The following is a 25,449-nucleotide window of genomic DNA, read 5'->3' on the forward strand; positions in this document are numbered from 1 at the left end:
GAGTCTAGAACCCAGTTATTCTCTTTTTTTTTTTTTGCTCAGGCAGTTCAGGATACTTTTAGTCTACTCCTGTCATGGCTATTTCATCTTTTATTAAATGTTACATATTATTTTGGCTTTTCCCATAGACTCTTCCTAACAATTTTATGCAGTTAGCATGGAGTAAGTTGATTGGACCAATTGTTTTCAGGCCCAGCCACATTTTGTTCATACTTTGAGTCCCTGGTCCATGATAGTTGCCTTGAACAAGGAAAAATGTTGGGGATTATAGAAATAGGGCAGGAAGTAAAATTAGTAGAATCCTGCTCTTTCCATTTCTTTGAATTCTTGGCTTTTGTTGTCTTTTGTCCCTCTTTTGAGACATTGACTTTGCAGTTTCCCAGAATTCTGAGTCACACTTTAGGCTGGGCACTAGACCAGCAAGTAGTTGGAAGCCAAGGAGTGTTCCTGGGATGCTAAACCAAGGTGAGAGCCATTTCCTCACCAGGTTGGAGAGCATCCATGAGTATGAAGAAAGCTGAAAATCTAAGTCAGAGTTTATGGCTGAAGATGCAACATGCTGAAAATATGAAAGCCAAGAGGCAAAGCCATGATGATGATGATGATAATAATAATAATTTATTGAAAACTTAAAAATAAAGCAAAAGCATGGCATGTCCTTCCAGTATCATACTGGGGAATTATTTAATGGACCACCCAAGATTATTTATTTTTAAGAAAATATTACTATATTGACTTTGTTATTTACTATTTAAAATGTGGATACTGGAAAGTTATATGTAAATTTGTAGATTTTTATCTTTTAGAGATGTAAATATTTTTTTCCTAGAAAAGATAAACCCAAAGATATGGATTACTGCCTTGTAGAACATTAACAAGTTTTATAACTAACTTCACAATCTTATTTAAATTTTATTCTCTGCATCCCCATGCCCCACTTTCCCCAATTATAAACATGTTACATTAGTGTGGTATAGTCTTATAATTGTTGAGTATTGATACATTATTATTAATTAACCTCATTATCTTAAAATACTATAAATAATGGGTCTTCAAATGCTTTTCAACTAGCATTACCATCTTACTGCTACAGGCATACCTCATTTTATTGTGCTTCATGGATATTGCATTTTTTACAAATTAAAGATTTGGAGTAAACTTGCATTGAGCAAGTCTATTGGTGCCATTTTCCAAGATCATTTACTCACTTCAAGTCTCTGTGTCACATTTTGGTAATTCTCACAATATTTCAAACTTTCTCATTAATATTATATTTGTTATGGTAATCTGTGAACAGTGATCTTTGATGTTACTGTAGTAATTGTTTTGGGGTGCCACAAACAGCACATATGTAAGATGGTGAACTTAACCAATAAATGTTCTATGTGTTCCTACTGCTGTCCACTAACTGACCATTACCCTGTCTCTCCTCCTCTCCTTTGGTCTTCTTATTCCCTAAGACACAAAAATATTGAAATTAAGCCAATTAATAACCCTACAATGGCCTCTAAGTGTTCAAGCAAAAGGAAGAGTTACATGTGTTTCACTTTAAATCAAAAGCTGGAAATAATTAAGCTTCGTGAGGAAGCCATGCTCCAATAGGAAGAAATCAAGACCTGTTGTGCCAAACAGTTAGTCAAGTTGTGAATGCAAAGGAATGTTCTTGAAGGATATTAAAAATGCTACTCCAGTGAGCACACAAATGATAAGAAAGTGAAACATCCTTATTGCTGACACAGAGAAAGTTTTAGTGGTCTGGATAGAAGATTAAACCGGCTACAACATTTCATTAAACAAAAGCTTAATCCAGAGCAAGGCTCTGTCTCTCTTTAATTCTATGAAGGCTGAGAGAAGTGAGGAAGTTGCAGAAGAAAAGTCTGAAGCTAGCAGATATTGGTTCATGAGGCTTAAGGGAAGAAGTCATCTCCGTAACTTAAAAGTACAAGGGGAAGCAGCAAGTGCTAATGTAGAAGCTGCAGAAGGTTATTCAGAAGATCTAGCTGAAATAATGAAGGTGGTTACACTAAAAAACAGATGTCCAATGCAGATGAATCAACCAACCTTTTATTGAAAGAAGATACCATCTAGGACTCTCATAGCTAGAGAGGAGAAGTCAATGCCTGGCTTCAAAGCTTTAAAGGACAGGCTGACTCTCTTGTTGGGGGCTAATGCAGCTGGTGACTTTAAGTTGAAGCCAATGCTCACTTACTATTCCAACAATCCTAGGGCCCTTAAAAATTATGCTAAATCTACTCTGCCTGTTCTCTACAAAGAACAGCAAAGCCTGGATGACAGACACATCTGTTTGCAAAGTGGTTTACTGAATATTTTAAGCCCACTGTTGAGACCTACTGTTCAGAAACAAAAATTCCTCTCAAAATATTACTGTTCGTTGACAAGGTACCTGGTCACCCAAGAGCGCTGATGTAGATGTACAGTGAGATTAATATTGTTTTCATACCTGCTAACGCAATATCCATTCTGTAGCCCACGGATCAAGGAGTAATTTCAACTTCCAAGTCTTATTATTAATAAATACATTTTGTAAGGTTATCGCTACCATAAATAGTGATTCCTCTGATGGATCTGGGCAAAGTAAATTGAAAACCTTTTGGAAAGAATTCACCATTCTAGATGCCATGAAGATAATTTTGATTCATGGGAATAGGTCCAAATATCAATATTAACAGGAGTTTGGAAGAAGTTGATTTCAACCTTCATGGATGACTTTGAGAGTTTAAGTCTTCAGTGGAGGATGTAACTGCAGATGTGGTAGAACTAGCAAGAGAAATAAAATTAGAAGTAAATCCTAAAGATGTGACTGAATTGCTGCAATCTCATGATAAAACTTTAATGGATGAGGAGTTGCTTCTCATGGATGAACAAAAATAGTGGTTTCTTGAAATGGAATCTACTCTGGTGAAGATGATGTAAAAATTCTTGAAATGACAAGGAACTTAGAATATTACATAAATGTATTTGATAAAGCAGCAGCAGAATTTGAGAGGACTGAATAGAATTTTGAAAGGTATGTGTAAAGTGCTATCAAACAGCATCCCATACTACAGAGAAATTGTTTGTGAAAGTAAGAGTCAATCAATAGGACAAACTTCATTATTATCTTAGCTTCATGAACTTGCCACAGCCATCCCAACCTTCAGCATCCACCACCCTGCTCAGTCAGAAACCACCAACATTGCTGCAAGACCCTCCACCAGCAAAAAAGATGATGACTCACTGGAGGCTCAGATGATGGTTAGCAGTTTTTAGCAATAAGGTGTTTTCTAACAAAGTGTACACAATTTTTTAAGGCATAATGCTATTGCACACTTAATAGACTATAGTATAGTGTAAACATAACTTTTATATACCCTGAGAAACCAAAAAATTCATGTGACTTGCTTTATTACGATATTCACTTTATTGTGGTAGTCTGAAAACAAAGCCACAATATGTCCAAGGTATGCCTGTACACTCATTTATGAGTTAAATAATTTTTACATTTGTATGATACACTTTTAAAATAGTAGTCTTTGAAATAGGAACCTGAATTTTTGATGGATAAAATAAATTACCCAAAGTCACATAGCTAGTAGGTAACACAAGCAGACAGAAATCAAAGAGCAAAAATCATGAAGTGATTCTGGGTCAGAAGATGAATTGATAAAGAGAGTATTTCTCTCATGGTATGGAGCTCTTTAAGAATAAATACTGTTCTGCCTTCATGTGCCTCCTGCTTCTCAAAGGAGTGAGAATTGAAGCGGATTCAGAGAATGGTGTCTAATTCTTTTGCTTAGAGTAGCATGCCTAATTGTGCTAGCTATGTCATTAATGTCCTGTGAATTAATAAAAACTCTTGTTAATAACTGGTTTATTTTAATAACCTTAATTGTTCAATGTAGCTTGTTCAGTAAGAATGCATACTCTACATATACTGTATAACTCCAGCAATAAGATTCACCCACCATTACCTAAGTCAGTAACTTCTGGGTACCAAATATGCTAGAATTATTTGTAGTTCATTAGCAATTTCATTAATGAATTTGACACAAAAATCAAAGACAAACATGTTTTATTTCATCTTCACAACAAGCTGATGAGGGCAGAGTGCAGCTCTTCTGTACGTATTTATGGAGGAAGGGATTGAAGCTCAGAGTCTAAGTGGCTGATCCAATGTCAAACATTTGTTTGACCTGGTAACGAATTTTTTGGACTTATCTGATGCCTGGGGCAGGATATGCTTCACAACACAGTGTATCTGGAGTGTGGAATAGAATGTGCACGACCACATCCAACACCCAGTCCCTGACCAGAAATCGCTTTCACCCTTAGATATAAGGTCCATATCTATGAAATAATTCAGAGTGGAAGTCACTAAAATGGTGTTTAATAAGTATGGTGTGCAAGTTGAAGGGGAGAAATTAGGGTTGGCTAGAGTGCTCAGAGAAGACTTCATTCTGAAGATGGATCTCACACTAAACTTTGAAAGACAGGCAGCATTTGGATAGGGAGAGGAATGAAACTGGAGAATTCCAGAAAACAAAGTTTTAGTTAATCTTTAAAAGTGTCCAAATAAACTCTTTGAATCACTTGTTAATTCAATCTACTACTGAAAGCTTAGCACTTATCATAGGCCATTTTCAAAAGCTTTCTTATATTATTTCAGTGCTTTAACCAACAACATACAGCCCCAACATTTTTGAAGAAGAAATTGTGATTGCCTTTTACACCTATATTTATAATCTTACAAAATGATTCGCTTCCAATTGCAGTAATGTTTTTATTCTTAGTCTCCTGGACTGAGATGGGTACTTCTGTCTCTAGCATGAAATCCAAATCCTAAGCTTATTTTGAAATTTAGTACCAAGCTTTACTCTAATCTTCTCCAAATGGCAAATTGCAGTTGAGAATATTTTTAAAGCTACAAAATTTCAAGTTAATATCCCTCAAGTTCTCTTTCAGTTTCCATGCTGTTCAACACAGTCAAAATATTTTATAATAAAGATCCTAGAATATGAAACCGGGCAGGACCCTTCAGGACTCTCTCAGTTATATGAGCCACCCCTACCTACCCCCGTGTCTATGTCTCCCTTCTCTTGAAGTTTGAGGCTTTGCTTCAGGCTTCCCCTGAGTCTCAAAATGCTGGCTCAGGATTTAATGATTGAGAAAATGTGAATGTGTAGTAACAAAGACTAACAGTTGGTCCAGGAGAACTGGTAACAATTTAAATATAGCAGAGTCACAGAATCTTTCGTTCTTCCCTGAAGGACATAGATAATGATATGTGACACACATTTCTAAATTGGGTTTACAGGAACCAGACCCCTACCAGATGGAAACTGCTGACCACAAGCATGCAGACCCCAGACCAGTTGGGACCAGAGGTTGATGTTGTTGACTCATGAAATATCACCCTGTTACCTCACCACCAACCAACAAGAAAAATGTCTACAAGGTGATCAGGCACCCTGCAACACACACCCCTCATGTTGCCTTTAAAAACCCTTCCCTGAAAGCCATCAGAGAGTTTGGGTCTTTTAAGCACCAGTTGCCCTTTTCCTTACTTGGTGCCCTGAAATAAACTCTGTACTTTCCCTCACCACAACCCTCTGTCAGTAGATTGGCTTTGCTGAGTGTTGGGTGAGAGGACTCAAATCCAGTTTCGGTAACAGATATATTTACTTCATAAGATTTCTGGTGACAGAAAGAGAATGTGAATAGATAAATTCATATGTGATGCCCACATTTGGGGCATCATCAAAGACTTGTATCTGATGGAAGTAGTTAGTGTTCATTTAGTGTGCTGCCTTAGAGTTATGGGGGGAAATCCTGTAAGAATTTATGTTTTAGAGAGAGACTGCCTCAATCTTTTAAGTGATTTGTGAAAAAAAGTGTTGAGGAGAGATGAAGAGGAATAGAATTGCCTAAAATATTTCCCTGTGCATGAAGTATATTTCCTCTATTCTGTGACCTCCTCCTATCCATATCTTACTTCTATAAACCTGTACTCTCATGGGACTGTCAAATATATCTTCAACAGTTAATCCAGGTGGTTGTTGACAAGGATTATTCTGTTCTAGAACTAAATGAATTTTTATACCAAGCATAAAGGACACAAATCCAAATGATTGATTAAACAATGATTGTAATTGCATGGGATAGGGCTGAACATGTGGTTTTGTCCAGTGCCCCATCAAACTAAATTATTTAGATGAACACACCTTGTTGCTATATATAGCTAAACATGTTGAAGTGATGTTAATATACCAAAGTCATTATAAACAGCAGCCTATGTTTGAAAAAGATTAAAGTAAAGCTTTAGAGTAAGATTTTGAAATAAACTTAGAATTTGGAACAGGTTGCAAAATTACTGTTTAGAAATGGAAGTGCTCTTAACTTGGAAATATTTTATTATCAAAAACAAAAAAAGAAGAAGAAAAGAGTGAGACCAGAGATACACATCTCTGCTCTTGATGTGAAGAAAAATGACTAGGACACTGGAGCACAGAGAATGTCAGTATGGAAGAAAGTGTCTTAATTAAATATGAAGTAGTTCTGGGAAAAATGCTAAAATAGTCCATGAGAGTTTCTTTTTCATGTGTCTTATTAATAGCTGCCTTTAACTTTTAGTGATTTATTTACAGTGTTTATCTAATGTCAATGATGAGACAGTTGTTATAACTCTTGCTGATAAAGTAAAATAGGATTGAGGTTTGATAACATTTACAAAAGACCAAGAAAATCGTATATCAACATTTGTTTCCAAGGAATGATAAATAAAGCTCCACAATTGTAAGACTGATAATTCATATTTACTTTGAGATCTGGAGATTTTACCTATAAAATGTATGAACAGGTATACCTACGAAGTTATTGATGATGAGGACCATATTTGATTCTCCATTGGAAAGACAAACACTTTTAGCATAATTCTTCCAGATACTAGGCTTACATTCAAACAGAAAAGAACAACAGGACAGTATCCTGAGAAAAATTACTTCAATAAGGAGTCAACTATCTTCTATTTTCCTAAATAATATTCCTTAAGATGATAATTAAGCTATGTGACATAAGGATGAAATCTTTTACCTCCCCATTCCTGGAAATATGTTCCTGGAGATGTTAATTAGGTATTTAATGAAACAAGTATTTCAAGGTCAAATCAGTTTGCAAAATGGTGTTTAATACTAAGTTGCATCAGTTATCTATTGCTGTGTAACACACTTCCCCAAAATTTGGTGGCATAAAACAACAAACTTTGTATTTGATTACAATTCTATGAGTCAGCTGGGCAGGTCTTCATCTGGTCTTGTCTATGGTCACCAATATGGTACAATCATCTATCGTCAACTGGGGTTGGATGGTCTAAGATGGTCTTATTCATATCTCTGATGGTTGGTGCTGGGTAACAGCTGGGCCCATTTCCACGTTGTCTCTCATTCTAAAGGAGACTAGCCCAACTTCTTTACAAACTGTCAGAGAGGTCCAGGAGGGTGAGAGGGAAGCTAAAGGCCTTGTGAGTTCTGGCTCAGATGTTGCATAAATTCATTTCCACTACATTTTATCGGCCAAAGCAAGTTTTAAGGCCTGTCAAGATTCAAGGCCCTACTCATGATGGGAGCATCTGTAGAGAATTTATGACCACTTTTAGACTACTATATATGTAAGACAATTTTCTATACTACATAATCTCACATAATTACTAAAAAATCATTATATCCATGAGGACTACAGTATATATTGCTTGTGAGTGTTTCTATGTGCATGTGATAATTCATTGACACAGTGTTCATGAGAATACACTTAGGAAAACTCAACTTTGTTCCATTAATCTTCCTCTTTTGCTCCTCAGTCCCACTTTTTATAATCTCTAAGTCTATGAAATTTCTGAGGTTCATTCTCAATTCTCCCACCATCTGCTGGAAGCTGGGGCTCATTAGTAGTCATGATTATAGCTTTAGATTAGGACTCATGGATGGAAAAAACCTAGTCAGTTGCCTTCAGTTTTATCATATGCTAAATGGAGGAGTGAAAGAGGGAAAATTTTTTCAAACTACCTCCATATGCAGCAAACCTTGATTAGCCATATTGGCTTGTTTTCCTGAGTTTTATATTTATTAAAATTTAGTTATATTGGTTGTCAATTTTATAAGCTAGGGAAAGACACATGCTTAAATTCAAATCTGGCTCTGATCCACATTAGCTGAGAGATTTAAGAAAAGTAAATTAATAACTTTTAGAATTGATTTCCTCATTTGTAAAATGTAAATAGTGAAACCTATTCCAAAGTGTTTTTATTTATTTATTTATTTTTTAAAAAATCTTTATTGGGGTATAATTGCTTTACAATAGTGTGTTAGTTTCTGCTTTATAACAAAGTGAATCAGCTATACATATACATATGCTCCCATGTGTCTTCCCTCTTGCGTCTCCCTCCCTCCCACTCTCCCCATCCCACCCCTCCAGGCTGTCCCAAAGCCCCGAGCTAATATCCCTGTGCCTTGCGGCTGCTTCCCCCTAGCTATCTACTTTACTACGTTTGTTAGTGTGTATATGTCCATGACTCTCTCTCGTCCTGTCAAAACTCACCCTTCCCCCTCCCCATATCCTCAAGTCCGTTCTCCAATAGGTCTGCGCCTCTTTTCCTGTCTTATCCCTAGGTTCTTCATGACATTTTTTTTCCCATTAAATTCCATATATATGTGTTAGCATATGGTATTTGTCTTTTTCTTTCTGACTTACTTCACTCTGTATGACAGACTCTAGGTCTATCCATCTCATTACAAATAACTCAATTTCATTTCTTTTTAAGGCTGAGTAATATTCCATTGTGTATATGTGCCACATCTTCTTTATCCATTCGTCCGATGATGGGCGCTTAGGTTCTTTCCATCTCCGGGCTATTGTAAATAGAGCTGCAATGAACATTTTGGTACATGACTCTTTTTGAATTTTGGTTTTCTCAGGGTATATGCCCAGTAGTGGGATTGCTGGGTCATATGGTAATTCTATTTGCAGTTTTTTAAGGAACCTCCATACTGTTCTCCATAGTGGCTGAACCAATTCACATTCCCACCAGCAGTGCAAGAGTGTCCCCTTTTCTCCACACCCTCTCCAGCATTTATTGTTTCTAGATTTTTTGATGATGGCCATTCTGACTGGTGTGAGATGATATCTCATTGTAGTTTTGATTTGCATTTCTCTAATGATTAATGATGTTGAGCATTCTTTCATGTGTTTGTTGGCAGTCTGTATATCTTCTTTGGAGAAATGTCTATTTAGGTCTTCTGCCCATTTTGGATGGGGTTGTTTGTTTTTTTGTTATTGAGTTGCATGAGCTGCTTGTAAATTTTGGAGATTAATCCTTTGTCAGTTGCTTCATTTGCAAATGTTTTCTCCCATTCTGAGGGTTGTCTTTTGGTCTTGATTATGGTTTCCTTTGCTGTGCAAAACCTTTGAAGTTTCATTAGGTCCCATTTGTTTATTTTTGTTTTTATTTCCATTACTCTAGGAGGTGGGTCAGAAAGGATCTTGCTGTGATTTATGTCATAGAGTGTTCGTCCTATGTTTTCCTCTAAGAGTTTGATAGTTTCTGGCCTTACATTTAGGTCTTTAATCCATTTTGAGCTTACTTTTGTGTATGGTGTTAGGGAGTGATCTAATCTCATACTTTTACATGTACCTGTCCAGTTTTCCCAGCACCATTTATTGAAGAGGCTGTCCTTTCTCCACTGTACATTCCTGCCTCCTTTATCAAAGATAAGGTGTCCATATGTGCGTGGGTTTATCTCTGGGCTCTCTATCCTGTTCCACTGATCTATCTTTCTGTTTTTGTGCCAGTACCATACTGTCTTGATTACTGTTGCTTTGTAGTATAGTCTGAAGTCAGGGAGCCTGATTCCTCCAGCTCCTTTTTTCGTTCTCAAGATTGCTTTGGCTATTCGGGGTCTTTTGTGTTTCCATACAAATTGCGAAATTTTTTGTTCTAGTTCTGTGAAAAATGCCAGTGGTAGTTTGATAGGGATTGCATTGAATCTGTAGATTGCTTTGGGTAGTAGAGTCATTTTCACAATGTTGATTCTTCCCATCCAAGAACATGCTATATCTCTCCATCTATTTGTATCATCTTTAATTTCTTTCATCAGTGTCTTATAATTTTCTGCATACAGGTCTTTCGTATCCTTAGGTAGGTTTATTCCTAGATATTTTATTCTTTTTGTTGCAATGGTAAATGGGAGTGTTTTCTTGATTTCACTTTCAGATATTTCATCATTAGTATATAGGAATGCCAGAGATTTCTGTGCATTAATTTTGTATCCTGCTACTTTACCAAATTCATTGATTAGCTCTAGTAGTTTTCTGGTAGCATCTTTAGGATTCTCTATGTATAGTATCATGTCATCTGCAAACAGTGACAGCTTTACTTCTTCTTTTCCGATTTGGATTCCTTTTATTTCCTTTTCTTCTCTGATTGCTGTGGCTAAAACTTCCAAAACTATGTTGAATAAGAGTGGTGAGAGTGGGCAACCTTGTCTTGTTCCTGATCTTAGTGGAAATGCTTTCAGTTTTTCACCATTGAGGATGATGTTTGCTGTGGGCTTGTCATATATGGTCTTTATTATGTTGAGGAAAGTTCCCTCTATGCCTACTTTCTGGAGGGTTTTTATCATAAATGGGTGTTGAATTTTGTCAAAAGCGTTCTCTGCATCTATTGAGATGATCATATGGTTTTTCTCCTTCAATTTGTTAATATGGTTTATCACATTGATAGATTTGCGTATATTGAAGAATCCTTGCATTCCTGGAATAAACCCCACTTGATCATGGTGTATGATCCTTTTAATGTGCTGTTGGATTCTGTTTGCTAGTATTTTGTTGAGGATTTTTGCATCTATGTTCATCAGTGATATTGGCCTGTAGTTTTCTTTCTTTGTGACATCCTTGTCTGGTTTTGGTATCAAGGTGATGGTGGCCTCGTAGAAGGAATTTGGGAGTGTTCCTCCCTCTGCTATATTTTGGAAGAGTTCGAGAAGGATAGGTGTTAGCTCTTCTCTAAACGTTTGATAGAATTCACCTGTGAAGCCATCTGGTCCTGGGCTTTTGTTTGTTGGAAGATTTTTAATCACAGTTTCAATTTCAGTGCTTGTGATTGGTCTGTTCATATTTTCTATTTCTTCCTGATTCAGTCTTGGCAGGTTGTGCATTTCTAAGAATTTGTCCATTCCTTCCAGATTGTCCATTTTATTGGCATAGAGTTGCTTGTAGTAATCTCTCATGATTTTTTTTATTTCTGCAGTGTCAGTTATTATTTCTCCTTTCTCATTTCTAATTCTATTGATTTGAGTCTTCTCCCTTTTTTTCTTGATGAGTCTGGCTAGTGGTTTATCTATTTTGTTTATCTTCTCAAAGAACCAGCTTTTAGTTTTATTGATCTTTGCTATCGTTTCCTTCGTTTCTTTTTCATTTATTTCTGATCTGATTTTTATGATTTCTTTCCTTCTGCTAGCTTTGGGGCTTTTTTGTTCTTCTTTCTCTAATTGCTTGAGGTGCAAGGTTAGGTTGTTTATTTGAGATGTTTCCTGCTTCTTAAGGTGGGCTTGTATTGCTATAAACTTCCCCCTTAGAACTGCTTTTGCTGCATCCCATAGGTTTTGGGTCGTTGTGTCTCCATTGTCATTTGTTTCTAGGTATTTTTTTATTTCCTCTTTGATTTCTTCAGTGATCACTTCATTATTAAGTAGTGTATTGTTTAGCCTCCATGTGTTTGTATATTTTACAGATCTTTTCCTGTAATTGATATCTAGTCTCATGGCGTTGTGGTCAGAAAAGATACTGGATACAATTTTAATTTTCTTAAATTTACCAAGGCTTGATTTGTGACCCAAGATATGATCTATCCTGGAGAATGTTCCATGAGCACTTGAGAAAAATGTGTATTCTGTTGTTTTTGGATGGAGTGTCCTATAAATATCAATTAAGTCCATCTTGTTTAATGTATCATTTAAAGCTTGTGTTTCCTTATTTATTTTCATTTTGGATGATCTGTCCATGGGTGAAAGTGGGGTGTTAAAGTCCCTTACTATGAATGTGTTACTGTCAATTTCCCCTTTTATGGCTGTTAGTATTTGCCTTACGTATTGAGGTGCTCCTATGTTGGGTGCATAAATATTTACAATTGTTATATCGTCTTCTTGGATCGATCCCTTGATCATTATGTAGTGTCCTTCTTTATCCCTTTTAATAGTCCTTATTTTAAAGTCTATTTTGTCTGATATGAGAATTGCTACTCCAGCTTTCTTTTGGTTTCCTTTTGCATGGAATATCTTTTTCCATCCCCTTACTTTCAGTCTGTATGTGTCTCTAGGTCTGAGGTGGGTCTCTTGTAGACAGCATATATAAGGGTCTTGTTTTTGTATCCATTCAGCCAATCTGTGTCTTTTGGTGGGAGCATTTAGTCCATTTACATTTAAGGTAATTATCGATATGTATGTTCCTATTCCCATTTTCTATATTGTTTTGGGTTCGTTATTATAGGTCGTTTCCTTCTTTTGCATTTCTTATCTAGAGAAGTTCCTTTAGCATTTGTTGTAAAGCTGGTTTGGTGGTGCTGAACTCTCTCAGCTTTTGCTTGTCTGTAAAGGTTTTAATTTCTCCATCAAATCTGAATGAGATCCTTGCTGGGTAGAGTAGTCTTGGTTGCAGGCTTTTCTCCTTCATCACTTTCAGTATGTCCTGCCACTCCCTTCTGGCTTGTAGGGTTTCTGCTGAGAGATCAACTGTTAACCTTATGGGGATTCCCTTGTGTGTTATTTGTTGTTTTTCTCTTGCTGCTTTTAATATGCTTTCTTTGTATTTAATTTTTGACAGTTTGATTAATATGTGTCTTGGCGTGTTTCTCCTTGTATTTATCCTGTATGGGACTCTCTGTGCTTCCTGGACTTGATTAACTATTTCCTTTCCCATATTAGGGAAGTTTTCAACTATAATCTCTTCAAATATTTTCTCAGTCCCTTTCTTTTTTTCTTCTTCTTCTGGAACCCCTATAATTCGAATATTGGTGCGTTTAATGTTGTCCGAGAGCTCTCTGAGACTGTCCTCAGTTCTTTTCATTCTTTTTTCTTTATTCTGCTCTGCAGTAGTTATTTCCACTACTTTATCTTCCAGGTCACTTATCCGTTCTTCTGCCTCAGTTATTCTGCTATTGATCCTATCTAGAGTACTTTTAATTTCATTTATTGCATTGTTCATCATTGCTTGTTTCATCTTTAGTTCTTGTAGGTCCTTGTTAACTGTTTCTTGCATTTTGTCCATTCTACTTCCAAGATTTCGGATCATCCTTACTATCATTATTCTGAATTCTTTTTCAGGTAGATTGCCTATTTCCTCTTCATTTGTTAGGTCTGGTGGGTTTTTATCTTGCTCCTTCATCTGCTGTGTGTTTTTCTGTCTTCTCATTTTGCTTATCTTACTGTGTTTGGGGTCTCCTTTTTGCAGGCTGCACGTTCGTAGTTCCCGTTGTTTTTGATGTCTGTCTCCAGTGGCTAAGGTTGTTTCAGCGGGTTGTGTAGGCTTCCTGGTGGAGGGGACTAGTGCCTGTGTTGTGCTGGATGAGGCTGGATCTTGTCTCTCTAGTGGGCAGGTTCACGTCTGGCGGTGTGTTTTGGGGTGTCTGTGGCCTTGTTATGATTTTAGGCAGCCTCTCTGCTAATGGGTGGGGTTGTGCTCCTGTTTTGCTAGTTGTTTGGCACAGGTTGTCCAGCACTGTGGCTTGCTGGTCGTTGAGTGAAGCTGGGTGCTGGTGTTAAGATGGACGTCTCTGGGAGATTTCCACCATTTAATATTATGTGGAGCTGGGAGGTCTCTTGTTGACCAGTGTCCTGAAGTTGGCTCTCCTACCTCAGAGGCAGACCCCTGCCTCCTGGGCTGGAGCACCAAGAGCCTTTCATCCACACGGCTCAGAATAATAGGGAGGAAAAGTAGAGGGAATTATTAGAAGTATGAGGAAAGAAAGAAGGAAAGGAGGAAAGGAAGGAAGGAAGAAAGAAGCAAAGAAGGAAAGAAAGGAGGGAGGGAGGGAGGAAGGAAGGAAGGAAGGAGGGAAAGAAGGAGAAAATGTAGAGAGAATTAGTAGAAGTATGAGGAAAGAAAGAGGGAAAGGCGGAAAGGAAGGAAGGAAGAAAGAAGCAAAGAAGGAAAGAAAGGAGGGAAGGAGGGAGGGAGGGAGGAAGGAAGGAAAGAAGGAGGGAAAGAAGGAGAAAATGTAGAGAGAATTAGTAGAAGTTTGAGGAAAGAGAGAAGGAAAGAAGGAAAGGAAGGAAGGAAGAAAGAAGCAAAGAAGGAAAGAAAGGAGGGAGGGAGGGAGGGAGGAAGGAAGGAAGGAGGGAAAGAAGGAGAAAATGTAGAGAGAATTAGAAGTATGAGGAAAGAAAGAAGGAAAGGAGGAAAGGAAGGAAGGAAGAAAGAAGCAAAGAAGGAAAGAAAGGGAGGGAGGGGGGAAGGAAGGAAGGAAGGAGGGAAAGAAGGAAAAAGGACAGAAAGAAAGAAGATACAGTAAAAATAAAATAAAGTATAATATAGTTATTGTACTAAAAAATATTTAGAAAAAAAAAAAAAAAAAAAAGAACGGATAGAACCCTAGGACAAATGTTGGAAACAAAGCTATACAGAGAAAATCTTACACAGAAGCATACACATACGCGTTCACAAAGAGAGGCAAAGGGGGAAAAATCATAAATCCTGCTCCCAGAGACCACCTCCTCAACCTGGGGTGATTCGCTGTCTAAAGGAGGGAAGGAAGGAAGGAAAGAAAGAAAGAACGAAGGTAAAGTACAATAAAGTTATTACAATTAAAATTAATTATTAAGAAAAAAAAATTTTTTTTTAAATACCATGGACGGATAGAGCCCTAGGACAAATGTTGGAAGCAAAGCTATACAGAGAAAATATTACACAGAAGCATACACATATACGTTCACAAAGAGAGGCAAAGGGGGAAAAATCATAAATCCTGCTCCCAGAGACCACCTCCTCAATCTGGGGTGATTCGCTGTCTAAAGGAGGGAGGGAAGGAAGGAAAGAAAGAAAGAAAGAACGAAGGTAAAGTACAATAAAGTTATTACAATTAAAATTAATTATTAAGAAAAAAAATTAAAAAAAAAATACAAAAAACACGGACGGATAGAGCCCTAGGACAAATGTTGGAAGCAAAGCTATACAGAGAATATCTTACACAGAAGCATACACATACACGTTCACAAAGAGAGGCAAAGGGGGAAAAATCATAAATCCTGCTCCCAGAGACCACCTCCTCAATTTGGGGTGATTCGTTGTCTAAAGGAGGGAAGGAAGGAAGGAAAGAAAGAACGAAGGTAAAGTTCAATAAAGTTATTACAATTAAAATTAATTATTAAGAAAAAAAAATTTTTTTTTTTAAGAAAAACCATGGACGGATAGAGCCCTAGGACAAATGGTGGAAGCAAGAGTATACAGACAAGATCTCACACAGAAGCATACACACACACATTCACAAAAAGAGGAAAAGGGAAAAAAATCACAGATCTCGCTCCTAAATTCCCCCTCTTCAATTTGGGATCACTCCCTGTCTATTCAGGTATTCCACAATGCAGGGCACATCAAGTTGATTGTGGAGCTTCAATCCGCCGCCTCCGCGGCTGCCGGAAGAGACCTCCCCATCTCCTCCCTGCTCTCACAGCTCACAGGAGCTTAGCTTTGTACCCGGCCCTGCCCCTGCGCGCAGATCGCTGGAGGGCGTCTGTTTTTTGCTCAGACAGGACGGGGTTAAAGGAGCCGCTGATTCGGGAGCTCCAGCTCACTCAGGCCGGGGGTTGGGGGATGGGGGAAGGAGGGGCACTGCGTGCGGGGCGGGCCTGCGGCGGCAGAGGCAGCGTGACGCTGCGGCAGAGGCCGGCGTGACGCTGCACCAGCCTGAGACCCGCCGTGCGTACTCCCGGGGAAGTTGTCCCTGGATCCCGGGAACCTGGCAGTGGCGGCCTGTACAGGCTCCGAGGAAGAGGGGCGCGGAGAGTGACCTGTGCTCGCACACAGCCCCCCTGGTGGCGGCAGCAGCAGCCCCAGCGTCTCCCGCCCGTCTCTGGGGTCCGCGGTTTCAGCCGCGGCTCGCGCCCGTCTCGGGGGCTCGCGCTCTCAGCCGCGGCTCGCGCCCGTCTCTGGGGCTCGCACTTCCCGCCGCGGCTCGCGCCCGTCTCGGGGGCTCGCGCACTCAGCCGCGGCTCGCGCCCGTCTCTGGGGTTCGCGCTTTTAGCCACGGCTCGCGCCCGTCTCTGGAGTTCCTCTAAGCAGCGCTCTTAAACCCCTCTCCTCGCGCACCAGGAAACAAAGAGGGAAGAAAAAGTCTCTTGGCTCTTCGGCCGGTGCAGGCTTTTCCCCGAAATCCCTCCCAGCTAGTCGTGGCGCACCAACCCCTTCAGGCTATGCTCAAGCCGCCAACCCCAGTCCTCTCCCTGCGCTCCGTCCAAAACCGAAACCCAAGCCTCAGCTCGCAGCCCCGCCCGCCCCGGCGGGTGAGCAGACAAGCCTCTCGGGTTGGTGAGTGCCGGTCGGCACCGATCGTCTGTGCAGGAATCTCCCCGCTTTGCCCTCCACACCCGTCGCTGTGCACCACTCCGCGGTGCCGAAGCTCCCCCCTCCGCCTCCCGCAGTCTCCGCCCGCGGAGGGGCTTCCTAGTGTGTGGAAACTTTTCCTCCTTCACAGCTCCCTCCCACTGGTGCAGGTGCCGTACTTATTCTTTTGTCTCTGGTTTTTCTTTTTTCTTTTGCCCTACCCAGGTACGTGGGGAGTTTCTTGCCTTTTGGGAGCTCTGAGGTCTTCTGCCAGCCTTCAGTAGGTGTTCTGTAGGAGTTGTTCCACGTGTAGATGTATTTCTGGTGTATCCGTGAGGAGGAAGGCGATCTCCACGTCTTACTCTTCTGCCATCTTCCCCCGTCTCCCCAAAGTGTTTTTAGAATTCAGTGAAATATGTTCAAAGGGTTGTTGACCTAAATTAACTGCTCATAAAGAGAAGCTACCGCTGTAACTATCAATGCTCATTTGGTCCTATAGGTTTCACCCTAATTCTTTTCTTCTTTTTTCATGCCATTCTTTTGGAATGTGTTGCATACCTTCGTCCTGTAATCTCTTCATCATCCAGCTTCCCCTCTACAACTTACTCTTTGTGTTCTTAACCTCTTAATGAAATTTGCTTCCTCAAAGTTCACCACATGTACTGATGTCAAACCATCCTTTGATTTCTGTAATAAGCTCTACATGATCAGTAGGTACAGCTGAGTCCTCTAGAAAGAAGAAACTGAGACAAAGATGAGGTGCTAACAATTTATTCAAAGGATGCCAGTTCAGGACCATAGGGATTAGTGAAAAGGAAAAACTGAGGTCAGGGGAGATGCAGTGCATCAAAGTGTGATGCATCCTAGCACTGGCTACTGCTTCACAATGAGCTCTGGATAAAAAAGACTGACAGCATTCTCAGTTGGCTTTTTTATTTAGCATGTATTTCTCTGGCAGTGCTGCAAAGAGAAATCATGTTTCTGAGAGGTTACATTAGAGAAAGGGGGAAGAATTTACCTGCCCAGCTCCTTCCAAGTCCCCATTTTTCATTGGTTAAGGTTCACCCCATGGGGCCCTAATGCCCCCATACTTCTTTATTGTACCATCTTGGTGGCTGCTTTGGAGGGTAGATCTCATACTGCAGAGTATGGTGTTTTATCCATATCTGAAAGTGGAAAAGTGTCTCATCCTTTTCCTTTAGAAAGGATAGCATAGAATATCCTAAAACCATTGGACCTCTAAAAATTTCCCTGATAAAGTAGTACTCTGAGCACTTTTGGCTATTTTTATTCCATTTTCTGAGACACCCTTGTCTAGTAGGAAATCTAGTATACTCTAATGTATGCATCAATTCCTACTTACCTGGTTCATAATTGTGTGATATCATCAATATAGTAGACCCAGTAATGTTCTTTGGAATAACAAAGCAATCAGGGACCCTAAGAACCATATTATGACTGAGGTCAAATAAGTTAACATAACTCTGAAGCAGAAAGGACAGATTTAAAGAGGCAAATTTAATGGGCATGTGATATGAGCTATTGGACCCATATTAAAACTTTTTTTAACAATAGCACTAATCTCTGTAATTCCTCTAGGAAGTAGCAGAAATTAGAAAAAAACATGTTTTAAGGTAAATGGTTAATATAAACTTCAGCTGCTATTGGGAATCAGTAATTATTGGGAAGAGTCATAGAGACCAACCAGAGTGTCCCACAGCTCACCCATATCCCGTTGAGGCAATTTTTCAATGTCACAAGCCTGCTTGTTTCCCATATCTTCTATACAATTATGGCAACTGCAGCTCAGATTCACTCTTCCCCAGCTATTTCCTCTTATCCTTATTTACATTAAATATCATAGAGAATTATAAAGTATATCTTTCTACAATTAATTTGGATTAGCGACAGGGATTTAAAGCCCAGAGAATTTCACGTTGAAGCATTCTAGTTCTTTAGTTAGCGTTCAAGGCATTGCATACCCGCTCATCCATCTATTTATTCGTTTGTTCCATAAATTCTTTTTGAATAAGAACATGTGGAGTTCTGAACCTAGATCTCAAATGAGACAAGGGAATTAGAAAGGCTTGAGAGCCAATTGCATTGAGATGAACAAGGAAGAATGAAGGCTGCTCTGCAAGAGAGAAGGATGTAAAGAATGGTGTAAAGAATGAGTTTCAAGGAAAGCTCAGACTTAGGAGGATAAGAAAAAAGCTATTATTAAAAAGAAAACCCCACTTGGATGTAAAAGTTTTAGTTCTTGTGGAAGATACACTCTGTAGAGAAGAGAACATTTTATCTCTTCAGAGAATGTTGATATTCTCAAAATGTGGTCACTGGGCCAGCAGTCTCAGCATATCTGGGAACTGGCTAGAGATACTAAGTCTCACTGTAGCTGAGTGCATCAGAAATCTGTGGATGAGGACTCAGAAATATGATTTTTAAGAAGCCCTCCAGGTGATTCTGATGCACACTCAATGTTGAAAAGCACGGCTCTAACAAATTCCATCCCTTGGCTCACAGAGGTAAACCATGGGAATTCTTATGTCCTCCTCCAGAGTAACATGCTTATTAGGGATGAGATGAATTTTTTTCCTCCCAATTCAGTGGTCTGTTGTGAACATTCACTCTCATTAATTGAGGGGAAAAGTATTAACTTACAGTCAGAGTTCTTCCAGGCAGAAATTGTATAAAAATAAAATATTTATTATTATTCTTACCTATCATGACACTAGGATGACCTTAAGACATATGAAGAACTCCTTAAATACCTGCTGAATTAGTTCAAATAAGAAAAAATCCATTTTTGAGCTTTTAGCTAGAAAAGTAAAATTCAATAATTATGTATTAGATTGGAAGCTATTCAAACCTAATCTTCTATTTATCCAAGATCGTTTCCTCCAGTGTACAAGAATGAGAAATGAAGTTCAAATGAATGTCCCTGGAGAACTATAAGAAACTCAATGATAAAAGAAAGATTAAATTATGTACTGAGGCAGAAAAAAACACTAAAGCAGAAAAAGATCTCAGATATTTTAGAATGATGTTAAACAATAAAATGAAACCATACACAACAAACCCTTACCTGGTTAAACTAAGAATTCATGCATAAATAATACTACATTTTAGAAAACAGAAAACAAATTAACAGTGTTAAGTTATGTTGTAAATATGAGGCATAATAATAACTCCCTTGTGTTAAGACTGTTGCTTGTGTTATCACATGGAAGCATTTCAGGTAGGTATTATTCATTTTATGGATGGGAAAACTGAGAATCAGAGAGATTAAGGGTTTACCCAAGGCCATCAGGCAGTATGTAGTCTAGTGTCAGGACTCCACCTAATTATGCCTTATATCTAAGTGTATGTGATTTACTTTAGAGTATACTGCCAATGATCTGGAGACTTTAGAATCCTGATACTCCTAGTTTCTAATATTTTTATCTTTGTTATGTATACATGATATGAAGCCTGTGTACTGAAATAGGGCAAACCCCTTACTCTCTCTTATCTGTGCTCCTGTGAGGACACATTTCTAAGTCCCTCAGACAGCTATGCTTTAACCTTTCCAGAGCTGATGAGATGTTTCCTCTCAATACATTTTTTTTGTGTGTGTGGTATGTGGGCCCCTCACTGCTGTGGCCTCTCCTGTTGCGGAGCACAGGCTCCGGATGCATAGGCTCAGCGGCCATGGCTCATGGGCCCAGCCACTCCGTGGCATGTGGGATCCTCCCGGACCGGGGCACGAACCCGTGTCCCCTGCATTGGCAGGCGGACTCTCAACCACTGCACCACCAGGGAAGCCCAATATCTCTTTATTATTATTAATCACATAGTTAGAGATGGATGCTGGATTGCCCCTGGATGCACCAATAGTCTTACTCCCAGTGTACATTTTGAATGTAAATGGAGAAGTGAGGTACAGATCCCAATTTTTTTTGAGATAGTAAGACATCATTGGAAAATCTCTTCTTCTGCAGGTCACTTTCTGGCACTTTAAATGAAAAAGTCAATATTGTTTCGAACAAGGGAGGCCTTGGAAAATATAAAGTATACAGGGACAGCATTCTGGTGGCCTCAGCCACCACTCTGTAATTTGGGAGTTATTAATATTACCTACATTAAAGGGAGGCTGTGAGTATCACACTAGGAAGCACAGATAATGCCTTTAGCACTGTGTCTGTCACAGAGGCAATGGTCAATAAATGTTAATCATTGTTGTTGTCAGTGTTGTCATCGTCATGTTCATCACAGGGTTTTATGCACAAACACCTACAGCCTTCACACATGGAGCACAGTGACCCTCACTCACTCACAGTGCCCTGTTGGGCTTTACTGAAATAAGTGGAGGCCGGTGCCTATTTGGACTGAGGTCCAAGTCTAAGGACCTGTAAATGAGACCAAAGGGTCTTGTTCAGTCTTCTGTGCTAACTGAGACGTTTGATTAACTGTGGTCAGTCTTTGACCAAAGGGACGGGATATAAATGTTATTGGGTGTCACTCTACTTTAGAAATTGGTGTCCTACAGGGCCGGATGGTGTTAGGAAGAGTGAGATAAGGGATCTGATTTACTAATCTCTGCCCTTAGGCAGAGGGTATATTTGATATCAGTGTGATGCATTAACTCCACCTCTAGATTTATTTTCCTAAACCAATGCAATCTTAAGAAACTTTCCAAACTGCTTATTCCATTTTCACCCTTTTTTATGATATAAGTTGTTCAGTTTCTGTCACCTTATCACTGTTCAATCAATAAACGTTAGCAAGTTTATTAGTGACAAAGGTTTGTTTTTAAGAGTTTACTCTTAAAAGAATCTCTCATCACTTTACATCATGCAAGTTCACTGCTGATGTGAAATACAGGGCCACCAGCTGTGCTGCCAGGAGTGGTTCCTATGCCTAAGGTTTCCCTTCAGTTCAGGTCATAGTAGATGAGAGCAGAAGAAGAAACACAGTAATTGTCAGAAAGAAATGAGAAAAAACAAAACCAACAGAAAATGTGTCCAGAGCCTGGCCCTGAGTGCAGTGTCATGCATGTAAAGGCTATATCTCCACCAGAACTCCTCATTGGTGAGTGAACAAATGGGGGGTGATTGTTCAACCCCCAGGTTGATCAAGAGTGCAAAGCTGTGTGCCCACATCTAGAGACCACAATGTAAAGTGGCCCTAGGATAATAAGATTTCTGTCAGCAATTGAACTAAATGACACAGGTCACTGGTTCCCCTTTGTTAGAACTTGAGCCAAGAGGAGCTGAATGACCCTGAGCAGAGAAGGCGGCGCCTGGAAGTCTAGGCAGCCCAGCAGGGTTGGACAGAAATCAGGGAATTAAAGGAAAAAGCATGACATGGGATGTGATCCTGCTGGGAGCAGGGCTTTATGGTCGTTTAAACCTATTTCTGATCTAAAACAATCAATCCCATGGTTGGCGACTGGGAGGGAGAATAGATGTGGACTGAGTTCTATCAGCAAAGGAAAACCACAAGGTATGTCCATGCTCCCAGTCATGCTCTGGCTTGTTATTGGAAATTCAGAGCTTGGAGGAGCAGATTTCTCTTTTTCAGTGAGCATCCTCTTTCATCCCACTGCTACTGATGTGCATATTTCATACTGCTGGAGGAAATTACTCTAGATGAGGGACTGCCAAACTTTTTCCATAAAGAGCCAGATAGTAAATAATTTAGGCTCTGCGGTTATACAAATTCTGCATTATTATTCAGTTTTGCTAGTGTAGCATGAGAGAAAGACATAGGCAATATATAAACCAATGAGTGCTCTGTGTTTGAATTACACTTTATTTAAAAAACAGGCAGTCTGAATTTGGCCCATAGGCCATAGTTTGATGACCTCTGCTCTAGTTTTGGTTTCCAAGTCTTTTACGACTAATAATAATAGAGGACATAAATAATATAAAATCCATAGTGTTTTTTTGACATTGATGCTGTTATCTGGTGTTTAGTCTCATGAGTTGGGTAGTGCTTCTGATAAACTTGTGACCAATAAGACCTTCCTACTGACCCCAACCTTAAAAGTAAGTTTCTCTCAGTGTCTTTTTGCCCTAGAAAAGTAAGTTTTCCTCAGTGTCTTTTTGCCATATCTGTACTCAAATCTTTCTCCTATAGTTCAGAGGTAAGGTTAGGATTTTCATTAAGTGACCTGTAAGAGATATGTGAGGTTTTCCTTGTTAAATTTACAAACTCATAAAGAGATGAAATATATTCAGAATTGGCTTCAACCAACTGGAAATTCCCCAAAATTCCATTTAACTAAAAACTGTTTATTTGGCGAAAAAATTTGATTTATATTTATGATGATTTCATCTTTTAGAAAGTTATGAAAATGAACTCCTGCTGCATAGAATATCCTTAAAGACAATAAGAAAAGAAGGGATTGGAAATATGAATCAACAGAAAATTTGAGGGGAAATGATGACATCATATGAGATTTCCATTGTGTTTGAGAACAGTTGGATAGAATCAAATAAGAAACCTGGGAAATAAAAATTCTTTCCAAAGCGGAAAAATATGAAAGAAGGAACTAAAATTTTAGGAAAATAAAGGTAAAAATGTTTCTGTTTATTTTTGGGGCAAGTAAATTAACAACCAAAGAAAAAGTCCTGGCATTTGGTCCAATGATGACAGATCATTTAACAAGATCATACTTTCTCCTGGGTTACCTAAGTAAACTGAAACAGTGACTCAAAAAATAGTAAACTAAGATTTCAGACAAGAGGTTAATCCTTTACCAATCCTCTACTTTAGTATATTTTTGAGTTTTGTTGAAGATCCCCTGCCTTAGGGATGCTTCTTAAAAATTACATAGCCAACAGCCTCACTCTAAATCTACTGAGTCAGAATATCTGGGTGTGGGAGCTTGGACATCTGTGATGTTGAAGGACACTTTAGTCCATCTCGGCCACACTGAAGCATGAGAGCTACTCCCACTCCCACTCTCTTGACAAAAACCTTCCCCCATTCCCTGAGCAAGTGTTGCTCAGTGACATCTCTGGAAAAGGCACTGTTATGGATTGAATTGCTCCCCTCCCCCCAAACCAAATTCACACATGAAAGCCCTAACTTCAAAGTTAATGTAGCCCTTAAAGAGGTGATTAAGGTTACATAAGGTCATGAGCATGGGTGCTAATCCAACCTTACAGGTGTCCTTATAAGAAGAGGACATTTGGACATGCAAAGGTACACCATTGAATACATGTGCACAAAGGAAAGACCATGTGAGGACACAAAGAGAAGGTGGCTGACTGCAAGCCAAGGAGAGAGGCCTCAGGAAAAGCAAACCTGCTGACACTCTGATCTTGGACTTCTAACCTCTAGAACCGTGAGAAAATAAATTTCTCATCGAACTTGATCTCTGTGCCAGGGCTTTATGTAAACTGTCAAGTTATATCCATTCAACAACGCTCAGAGATAAGATCTATTATCATCCTCATTCTATAGATGAGGAAATGAAAGTTCCAAGGACTTGAATACTTAGCAAAAAGTTACCCAGCATATAAGAGGCAAATTAAGGAATTGAAGCCGGGTCTTGCTGCTGCCATAGGTGATATGCTCAAGAACTTGGGTGAGCTCTAAGTACTCAGCAGGTCAGGGCAGGATGGTGGAGCTCTGTGGTTGACCAGATGGAGCGTTCTTCTAGGCTGGGTGGGTGGGTGGGGGGCAACACTAATCACAACACATAGCTGTAGGCCTAGCTGGTTTGGAGAGTGGTGACAAGGTTCAGAACATCTCTTATGTGTGTGCTGCCACCAGATCATCATATGCAGCAAGGGCTGCTAAGATGCACTAAGGAAGCCTAGAGATTTAATCTCATGCCCTGTAGTCCTGTGTAAAGTGTGGACACAACCTCTTGCATCAGCCTTCTTTAGAACCCCTTTGGGCCTTCTTGTGATGAGGCAGGATACCACAAAACATCAATCCAGAGCTGGAAACTCACTAGGAGCTTATAAATCTCCATCAGGTAATGATGTCTGCAACAGCAGGTAAAAATATATCAATATAGTGTGAAAAAGTTTATAAAGCTGGCAATAAAATAAACATTTGGTTTAGTGGTTTATGGAGAGGCAGCAAAGCATAGTGCTTAAATGTGCAGGTGCTGGAATCAGATTGTTGGGATTTGAAATCTTAGTTCTACAACTCTACAACTTTTGGCAAGTTATTAGGCTAAGACCCGGTTTCCTTATCTGTAAAGTTGAGTTGATAATTGTATGCACTTCACAGGTTTATTATATATATTGAGACAGTTGAATGAAATAATCCATTGTAAGGGCTCCTCAAATGTTAGTAGAAATGACAATTGTGATGCTGGTTAGAGACTCCTACAGCATATAGAGAAAGGGTAGCAGGCCTGAAGGAAGGGAGAGGAATGGGAAAAGTGGACAATGGTGTATCCTAAAGTGGGGATCAGGACGCTCTTCCTTGGCTCTTTGACTTCCCTCTCTTTCTTCTACTCTTTTAGTCACTGGTTTCCTCTCTGGATCCCTCCTTAAGAACTTCTATTTCCTTCATTAATGAATTAATCAACTAATTAATTCAATCACATGTTCTTTCATTTCTTCATTAAAGTTGATGAGCAACAGTTTCCTTGGAGGATACAAGGATAATAGGAAGATACAAGTACGACTTCACTAACATCCACGGTTTAGGAAGATCTGTTATATACATTGTTAAGTTTGGATGGCACAACAATTCTGGAAGATAGACAAAACTGGTATCATCCATTTCTATATAAGAGAACCAAGGCTAGTTACCACATAAATATTGCTTGGGTGGGGACTTACTGAACAATGTCTAGGTGTTCCTCAAGTAGCAGCCATGTCAAGTCACGTGTGAGGATGCTACAAGAAAACTATAAAC

This window comes from Phocoena phocoena, chromosome 14, assembly GCF_963924675.1.
Source record: "Phocoena phocoena chromosome 14, mPhoPho1.1, whole genome shotgun sequence".
Lineage (NCBI taxonomy): Eukaryota > Metazoa > Chordata > Mammalia > Artiodactyla > Phocoenidae > Phocoena > Phocoena phocoena.